Source organism: Plectropomus leopardus, chromosome 10 (assembly GCF_008729295.1).
Source record: "Plectropomus leopardus isolate mb chromosome 10, YSFRI_Pleo_2.0, whole genome shotgun sequence".
NCBI classification, from domain to species: Eukaryota; Metazoa; Chordata; class Actinopteri; order Perciformes; family Serranidae; genus Plectropomus; species Plectropomus leopardus.
The window spans coordinates 33,109,276-33,119,401 of NC_056472.1; the positions used below are offsets into that span (position 1 = coordinate 33,109,276).

A 10,126-nucleotide genomic window follows, 5' to 3' on the forward strand; every position below is an offset into this window, starting at 1 on the left:
AGGTCCACATAATGAAAGGTGGCAGATGATTCAGTGAGGTGGGAACGGCTGAGGGGAGTCAAGCCGTAAGTCACCGCTGTCAGGATTTAGTTTGAACCACATTCTTTGCTGTTATTGAAACACACACACACACACACACACACACACACACTCTCTCTCTCTCAGGCTGGTGTCAGGAGGTAAAGCATTGTGACATACCATAGTCATTCCAACATCGACACAGTTATGTAACAAAAACTGGGTTAAGCAGCTCGAGAACAATCTTAACCATCACTTGACTCATTCCTTCTTTTCTTCTCCCTACTTTCCTTTTTGCGCATGACTCGTCTTTGTTTATACGGCAACAAGTCGCGCTCACAAGTCTGTCATTCACGGGCCGATCGCACAGTTAAGAGCTCAGCAGCATGACTCAAGACGTCACAAATGGTTTGTGCGCACGACATGAGAAGCCCGTGCATGTTTTCTTTTGTGTGTGTGTGTGTGTGTGTACTCAAGAGCGCTCGTTCCAACGGTGAACTAACCACACACACCTGGCCCGTTTCCTCCTCTGCTCATATATGGGCAAAGCTTCCCCTACCTGGGCCCCACTCTGAATTCCAATAAGTGGCAGTATGTGTGTGTGCGTGCATGTGTGCGCGTGTGCGAGGAAGAGGCTGTAGAGACGGATGCACGTCATGGAAAACCAGGATCAATGGGCAAGGCTGCGTTTTTAAGGTGTTCCTTTTGTTTTCCAAAGGTAATCAGTTAACACAATGACTCAGCCTGGCTGATTATTCAAAGTGGCTGCTGCAGCGGGACGACGTCAAGAAGGCACCGCGCTCAGGCTGCTGTTACACAAGCCCAACGTTAAAGCTAAAAGCCCTGTGATTCCTACGGATCAGCAGGATTATCTAATCCAGAATCAAACTCAGTTTAACCCTTTCATACCTGCGAAAAATGGTTTCTTTCAAAAACATGGGAAGAGAGCAATGAGCAACTTAAGAAGAAATGACCCGGAAATTTGCAGGAAATCTGTGGTGGAAGAAGTATTCAGATCCTTCACTTCAGTAAAAGTACTCATACCGAACTGTAAAAATACAAGTAAAAAACCTGCATTGAAAATGTTACTTAAGTTTAAGTTATTTAGAATTATAAGGATCAATCACTGATAGTTTTACAAAGAAAAGCACCCAATGCAGAAAAATCTTTTTTTCTATCAAAAGAAAACACACCCTAAAAAAATCTCAAAATCTGAAAAAAGACAAAACATACAAAAAAAAACATGATGAAATAAGAAAATATCTGAAACTTAAAACCATAAAAAATATAAATACAATAACTCCAATCTCAAAATTATATTTAAAGACTGTATATCAAAATAGTTCAATAGTTATTTGTTTGTGAATTGACTGAATAATGAACCAATTGCTGCAGCTGTACTTGTACATACTTTTTGGTTCTTTAGTTCAAAACAAAAATATAGTATTTTATGAACTGTTCTTGTGTTTTTTCACAAAAAAACCAAACGTGTAAAGTAACTAATACTGTCATATAAATGTAGTGAAGTAAAAAGCAATAAATTAGTTTTTAAAAAAAGAAAATTAACTTAAAATTAGCCACAACAAAAAAAACCAAAAACCCCCAAACAAAATAAAGAAAACCTAAACAAAAATACAAAATAGATAAAAACAAACAAGGAAATGACCCAAAAACTGCAAAAACACTGTAAAATAACTTAAAATATATCATAATAACTATACAGAAAAAAATTTCCTTTGCTTTTTCAAAGAAATTATTTTCAAAATCTACTTATTTTTCACAATGTGCAGAACATTATTTGCCATGTTCCTCAGGGTTCAAAGGTTAACTTATATTTGCTTTCTATATTTGCATATATTTACTTTACTTAATACTTGTGAAAGGCGTCTGACTGCGGCTAAAGAAAAGCGACGTCGATGCAGGTTTCAAAGGGTTAAAAGCGACACTATGGGGGTCTGATAGTTTCACCAGCAACCATTTTGACATCTGGTATGTTAAAAGTGAGTTATCTTCCTGGAGTCTGCGGGCTATTTATCAATGAGTGTTAGTATTTAGGGCGGAGGCGGCTCAGGTATCAGCAGCCAGGTCGTGGCTCTCGCACAGAGCGCACATTATAACATCACACCCTCGGCGTCGCCTTGTGTTGGGACTAATGAAGTTGATTTACGGCTGTTTGCTGGGGTGCAGCGCTTAAACCCCGTGACCCCGCGAGACGGGGACGGGGACGCAGGAATGCCCTCGCTCTGACTTTGGAGGATGGGGCGCTTTTTCATCCCTCCTCTCGCTGTACATTTTCTATTTTTTCCCTCCTCCGTCGCCTCCTTTCTCTGCTCACGTTTGCCAGGCCTTCATAAAGCAGCTCGAGGAGGGAGTTCGCTTTCCTTGGTCACCGTGCCAGCTCTTTCCCATCAGTCCAGCCCCCTGGAAGAGGCTGCAGACACCCCTCTCTCTCCCTCTCCCCCTCTTTCTCTCTCCCTCTCCCGGCCGGGGGCTGAGCCGGGGGCCGGGGTACGTGTGTTCGAGGCTGGGGCTCCCTCTGGAGAAGCTCTCTGGCTCTCCGCTCTTTGGGCGCCGATCCAGTCCTCACCTCAACTGACAGCCACCTAGCAGCACCCAAAGGAACCGTTTGGGATCGCTTTACATGTAAAGCCTGTTTCATCTTCTGGGTTTATAATAAGGGGAGAGAGCGAGAGGAGGGGGAGAGAGTGACTTCAGCAGGCTGTCTGGCAGCGGCGGCCGCTTGGATAGCGGGAGAATATTCTGGGACGGGGAGCGACTTTGGACGGCGAACAGAGGTGGCAGGGACGACCGAGCTTCCATAACCTCTGTCTCCGCAGAATCGGAGCTATTGGCTTCCTCTCTTTGGTTGGACGCTTTCGCTCGCCCATCACAACCAATCAGACTCTCAGGCTGGGCTCTAATGGAACTCGGGGAGCTGAGAACTGGTATCTGATTGGCTGCCGGCCTCGTGGATCGACTGCTTAATTGGCGGCAAGCTGTTGGTGAGCGTCTGGCTCGGCTCGGCGTGCAGACTCGGCTTCTCTCTCAGTCATGAAGTGGCGCTGATCGGTGCAAAATCTGGTTGTCCGGTTTCATTTCATGAACCGAACTGACGAGAAATAAGCTAAAATATTCGAATATAATTAGTATTGACTTTGAATGTTGCATTTTACTTTATATTTTTAGTGAAAATATGTTTTGATACAAAAAACAAACAGGAAATGACCTGAAAAAAGTGCCTAAAAATCATAATAATCCCTTAAAACGACTTTATATATATATAATAATGATAATATAAATATGTATTTTTCCAGAAAATTTTCCCCTAACCTTCACTCGCCGTCAGGAAGAAACGCTTAATGCAAAATCTGATTGTCCGCTTTCATTCATGAATCAAACTGATGAAAAATGATTTTAAAAAAACATTTTTCTATTGCTTTTTTAAAAATTATTTTCTAAACTAACTAATTTCTTGCAATTTGTGGAACATTTCTTGTCAAGTTGCTCGTCGCCTTCTGTCTTTGAAAGAAAGAAAGCCGGTTTGCTTTGAGCTCCAGGTTTCAAAGGGTTAATGACTTACGAATGGATCATATCTGTAGTTTGAAAAAATGTAAAATGTCAACATTTTTTGTCTGTTCGGTTGAACGATTAGTGATTGGAATGATTATTCAATCAACAGACAATCGTTGGGCAGCTATATTTTGATCATCGCTCGAGTATCACAGTTCGGTAATTTTTCGTGCAAAAATGCCCCAAAATTTGGTATTTCTAGGTGCTCAAATATGAGGACTTGCTGCTTGCCTCCATCTTAAATTATTGTTTATTTAACATTTTGGGGTTTGCAAATGTTGGTTGGACACAACAAGACATTTGCTGACGTGACTTTAGGCTCCAGGATATTGAAACAGGATCTCCGATTTATCCAATAATCGAGAAAATAATCTGCAGATTAATCTGTAACAAATCGTCAGTTGTCGCCTTCGTCCACAAATGTCCAAAAACACACTGACCTCCGTTGCCGACAGTAACAAGGTCGTCTTATGATGAGCACAGCTGAGACGGTCTTTCAGTACGAGAAGTTGAAGAAGGTGAAGAGAAAATGTGATCGCGCTGTGAATAGTGTTTCTAAAATCCAGTTTTTCTCTGTGAATGTGATTTTCATTATTCTAAATAAACACTGATGCGTTTTAAGATTTCATTTGGGAGAATAACTGTAGACAATAAGCCTGAGCTGGAAACAGACGCAGACTTTAACGATGGAGCGAGGCGCATACTGTACACACACACACACACACACACACCAAGACACAGAGAGAGAGGGAATGCATCCACACCCAGCCCACACATCCTACACACCCACCCACACACACACATGCCCACACATACTTGAGCAACAAGAAGCACATGCACACAACCAGTGAACCAATGTCGCCTACTGCAGAAGTGCAACTTATCTTTGCACACACACACACACACACACACACTTGTACAGTGGTCACCCCCTACTTTGAGGCTGAGGCTGGGTAATGATTCAGTTCCTCTTTGCTTCCCTCAGAATGTGTGTGTGTGTGTGTGTGTGTGTGTGTGTGTGTGTGTGTTTGCGCACATAGATGCACTTGTCTGTGTGTACGAGTCGGTGTATATATGCTGTATATGTGTGCACAGTTGTCACTTTGTGAATGTGTTTTGTGTGTGTGTGTGTGTGTGTGTGTGTGTGTGTGTGTGTGTGTGTGTGTGTGTGTGTGTGTGTGTGTGTGTGAATGTGGATGTGGTCAGGCTCAGTCATCTTCCAGGCAGCTAAGAGGAAACCCACATCAACTGTCGTACACCACACTCTAGGAATAGACTTGCCCAGTGCAGGCAGGAATGGAATGGCACGCCTGGCCTCACCCCTCCTCACCCCTCCTCACCCCTCCTCACCCCTCCTCACCCCTCCTCACACCGCCTCACCCCTCCTCACCCCTCCTCACCCCTCCTCACACCGCCTCACACCGCCTCACCCGTCCTCAGGCCTCCTCGCACTCACCCCGTCCGAAATCCGCTTAGTCTGCTGCACCCTTCATTAAAACTCCTCACACCTCACATCGTCCATTCATTCATTCATTCATTCACTTGGAGAATATTTAGATATGTCTTTAAAAGAGTATCACAATATTTTCAGGCTATATCGCGATACACAATATATATCTTGATTTTTTAAAATCTCCTTTAAACTAAGGCAAACTACTAAATTTAAAAAAAATCAAATGAAACAGTTACAAATAAAGTAGCTACTGCCATAAATAAAAATTACAGAATCTTCTGTAAAAAATAAATAAAAAACTGTTCTGTTAAATAAATTTAAGTATAAAGTTAAGTAAAGTACTGTTACAGTAAAGTTATATAAAGTATTGTTATAATCAATAATAATAAATCAAAATTGTTTTAGCTGCTGCTTTTTGTGCTAAAAGACCGAGACAATTTATCCTCGATGTTTGCGATAAAGTCATTTTACACATCGCACGTAGAGCAAGCCGCAATGAATTGTGTCTATTCGTATATTCAGCTATAGTTCTGTTTCTGAAGCTTCATATCCAAACAACGTACAAACGACAGAAAGCCGTTGGAAGGTCGTAGTTTCTGAGATGGGAAGTCGTTATTTGTTGTGTTTGTGAGCTTTGAGTGCGTAAAGTGGGAACAACATGGAAGCTACAAAGACGATGGGTGTCATTTTAATGCAAAGATGTTTTAAATCCCCCAGTTTATTTATATTTATATATTTAAATTCCATATATATATTATATTATTTTATATATATATATATATATATACTTTTTTAAAAAATATATCATTTTTTTATTTTTATTTTTATTTTATATCTACATGGACAGCAGCTAACATTAATACCATATTATACTTTACATGTGAACAAAAACTGATGTTTTATACATGAATTAATAAAAACCAAACACTGACTTTAGCCCGTCGTGTTTATGTTTTAATGACGTCAGACACTCGTCTTATTGCTGCAGAGAATCGCTGCTCACCTGAACGTGTTAACAGGTGCATCGAAAGAGGACGCAGTCTTTAACAAAAAGACAAAAACTCCGGCAGACTGTCGCGATTACTGCTGACATCTTAATCAAATGAAATAGAAAAAAAGACATTTTGGTCTAGCATCATTTAACATACCTGATGAAGATATTTGAAAAAGAATAAAAGAAAATAAAAAAATGTTGATGCTTTCTTGAGGTCATTTTCTTGTTTTTTTTTGGGGGGGGGGGGCAGGTTTTAGTAATGTCATGCTAATTTTTCTGACTTTCTAAACTGAAGTCCATGCTGTCCTTCCTTTAACCCTCACAGTATCGTCTGAAGTGTCGAGAACGTTTTTTCGTTATTCCATCGGTGACTCTAGTCGTGGTGCCGCTGTATTTTAACTGGACCCCTGAGTTTCTGCTCCAATTATTCATTTTTATGTAAATTCTCTTCTTCAAACACAGCGCTGATCTTTCTGCTATGAGCTGCCGTCACGTCATTAAAAAACTAAAAGTTGTGAGACACTTGTCCTCTGTCGTCTCTCGTCCCGCTTCATTCCCTGTCTTCTCTCAAACCAAAGGCTTCAGTTTCAGTGGAAAAAAAAAAGACGAGCCCCCCGCGTACGTTTTGACCTCTCTGCCCAGCGGCGGTGGCAGCATCACCAAAGCATGGAAAAAAAAGAGCGAGATAAGACATATTGGACCTTATCACCTTATCTCCAGCGCTGTGAGCGTGCTCGGCCTCACCGGTCTGGACCTGTTAATATCACACTTGTCCTTATAGTGACGGCTCTAACATACATCTGTGCAAAGTCACATCCTGCGTGATGGATTCAATCTGTATTCCTTTGTATATCTGCTGAACTCACTGACTCAAAGCGGTGCTTTCTGTTACATTTTTTTTTTTTTTCAGGTTTGATTCTTACAGATGGATCAAGAAACGCCGTGTGTTCCCACAAAGCCGTTTGAAGGAGAGGTAAGAAAATCTTTCATAAGATTTTTGCAGCAGCAAACATCTTCCCCTCTTTCCCCTGTCACTCATATCCCCGCCTCCTTTCTAGAAACTGTATTCCCTCCAGCAAAGAGCAGAGCCTGAGGCCATCCCTTTATTCAAATCCCCCGTAAAGCTGCAGCACAGAGACTATAACTCAGTCATTTGCAAATCACAGCGATCGCTGCCGTGAGAAAACCTAATGACTAGCATCCCCAAGTAAACAAAACTCGGGTTCTTTCTATCCTCTGGTGATAACATCCCAGTAACCATGGCGATGGATGTTCAAAACATCAGCAGCTTTATTTCTATTGCAGCCACCAAACTAGCCGTCATTATTTCCAATCCAAGGCCACGTAGGCGTGTTATGGAGCCATGATGGAAAGGCGAGCCCCTTATACGTGGGAGCGGCCACGTATGAGGGATTTCTGGGAGATGTAGTCCACGATTTCACAGAGGAATTGTGGATTCAAAACTTTTCTCAACTTTCTCAGAGTTATGTGATGCAATAACAGCTCTTGTAGCTCCTGCTGCATCATGAGGGAGCCAGTTCCTACTGACAAGCTCATAGACACAGCATGTCACAGTCCTCACCCTGAGTATGTAAATAGTAGTGCGCAACTACGCCTTGAGCCGTCCACATAAAAACAAAAACATGGCGAGTGGCCGCTGCCAGCAGCCGCCGCCGCTGATTGCTGGGCCTTCACAAACAGTTTTAGTCAGAAATGAAAAAACAGCAAAAGTGCCTTTTGGACAGTATTTTGCAAATGAGACAAACGCTCAGGCTGAGGATGGTAATATTTTTGTATTCAAACAACGCTACAAAGTGGTGCTACTTAGCGAAGCACATCTTAACCCTTTCAAACCTCGGCAAATTGTCTGTTTTGTTTCAAAACATGGGAACTAAGCAATGAGGAACGACAGAAGAAATGACAAAAATCGGCAAGAATTTACCAAAAAGTAGAAAAAAAATGCCTGAAAATAAGTTTAAAAAAAAACGAGGAAATGACCTATATAAAGTGCTAAAAAGCTGCCATTTTTGTAAAACAATTTTAAATATGTAAATATGATAATTAACTTAACATTTAAAAGACATTAATATTTTGGCAATACATTAGCCATCTGTTATGCAACTGTTAATGGCTGACAGCTAATAATATAACGACAATAAACGCTGAATGTGCGACAGCCAGCGTTATCAGTCCTGCCCCTCTCTAATGTTACTTACAGCAAGCTTGCGTTTTATTTTTTGGTCTTATTATTCTAATCTTTTTTCTTCCCGGTGGTATCAAAAATGGGTATTGGTTATTTTCTGGGTATCGATCTAGAAATTCTGCCTTCAGGGTGGTAAAAAAACTGCCAGTGTAGAGACAGAGGAGACGGACGAAGAGACAAACGGACAGAAAGAGCAGCGACAGAAAGGCAGGAATGTGAGGAGGGAGAGAGGAGAGAAATTAAGCCAACACATTTCCCTTAATAAAACCAAACTGGAGTCAAGTGACCCTCAGCTGGTCACAGTATGTTTGATCAATACAGTCATGAGGCTTCAGGTATGCAGACCACAGAGAGACAGAGGGGGGGGTGGTGCTGTCCTGCCTCTCTCACTCCCTCCTCTCCTCACCTGTACAACAGGTCGTGATTTATTTCGACGGGGTCAGCGCTCCCATTATGTGTCGGGCTGAGCGTTGGAGCCCGCGTGGCGGTTGGCCGCTGCCTGTCGCGCCCCGGGGCTAATGGGAAAGAATGAAAGGAATCTAAAACTGATCAATGCCACGCTTGGAGATGTTCGTCATTCCTTCCAGATAATTTCCCATATCCTTCCCCCTCCCTCAGGATCCTTTTCTTCTTCATGCTTGATCTTTTCCCCTCGCTTCGCCACACGCTAAACTCGCACCGCTGTCCTGCATCATCTCTCAGGGTTCACGCACATTTTAAACGCTAAATTTCCATACTTTTCCAACATTCTCCGACAACGTGGTAGCATCAGTACTCCTTATTGGCTCTTTCTAATTACTAAAAATGATGAAACTTTTTAAATATATATATATATTACTTTAAAAAAGTAATAAATTCAGAACCGGACTAGAAACTGAATATTTAAATATAAATTGGGACTGGGATTATTTTATTTATGGGGGGGGGCAGGTCAAATAAGTTTTTAAGCACTGGGGAGGGACTTGCAAATTTCTTATTTAGGCTTAGGGAAGGGCATCTAACTTCATTTACTGCTGGTCCTTAAAGCAAAAACGTTGCAAATTTTTAAAACAAAAGTTTTTACCGCCCCCCTGACAAAAAAAAAAAAAGCAAAGATAATGACGATTTCTTTCCTTTAAAAATGTTGGTAATTTTTAAATGTTTTTGTTTGTTTAAAATGTTTTTTCTGGTGATTTTTCAAGAAGAAATTTGGCTTTTTTCTGTAAAAATGTTGTGATTTTTAAATACATTTATTTATTTATTTAATAACAATATTATTTATGATGAGCCAGAAACTGTAAAACAAAAAATATTGTTGGATTTGCAAATTTCTGATGTGTCCTTGAACACATCAATACTTATTACTGTGAAACAAAATTTCATGACTTTTCCGAAACTTTCACAGTATTTTTGGTTTTTGAAAACGTTTCCAGGCCTGTAAATTGCTACGTGCAAACTCCACGACTTTTCCAGGTTATTTGTGCCGTGGTATTTACTCCTCTGTCATTTTATTTGCCTCTTTTTCCCCTCTTGTGAGCCCTGCGAGTGTTTTTAATGGATCTATTTGTTCTCTCTCCTTCAGATGGACTCAGAGGTGTGCAGTCTTTCGAAGCGGCCGGCGTTCACGGTTCACGGCTCCGTGGCTGCTGTCAGTTGCTCAGTAGGCAGTGTAGATCCTGTGTAGCAATCAGCAGCTACATCTGGCTACTGGGTCTCTGACGGCTCTGCCTACTTCCCGGTTGATGCGTGCCCGTGACGCTCCCATTGGCTGGTGGCACATTCCGATCCTGTGATTGGCTGCGACGTGAGGGGGGCTCCATCCTGTGACCCCACAGACAGGATGCTCTCTGTGTCACAACTCCACAAGGGGCCCTTGTCAAGGCTTTTTGTGTTGTTGTTGTTTTTTTTT

At 41.6% G+C, this 10,126-nt stretch overlaps 1 long non-coding RNA gene across 1 annotated transcript; it reads left to right on the forward strand.

Moving 5' to 3' along the window:
* The first annotated feature begins 6,944 nt into the window (after positions 1 to 6,944).
* Positions 6,945 to 9,871, forward strand: LOC121948786. Its single transcript, XR_006106185.1, has 2 exons — positions 6,945 to 7,008; positions 9,800 to 9,871. It is a non-coding gene; the product is annotated as an uncharacterized LOC121948786 (long non-coding RNA).
* Positions 9,872 to 10,126: the final 255 nt, after the last annotated feature.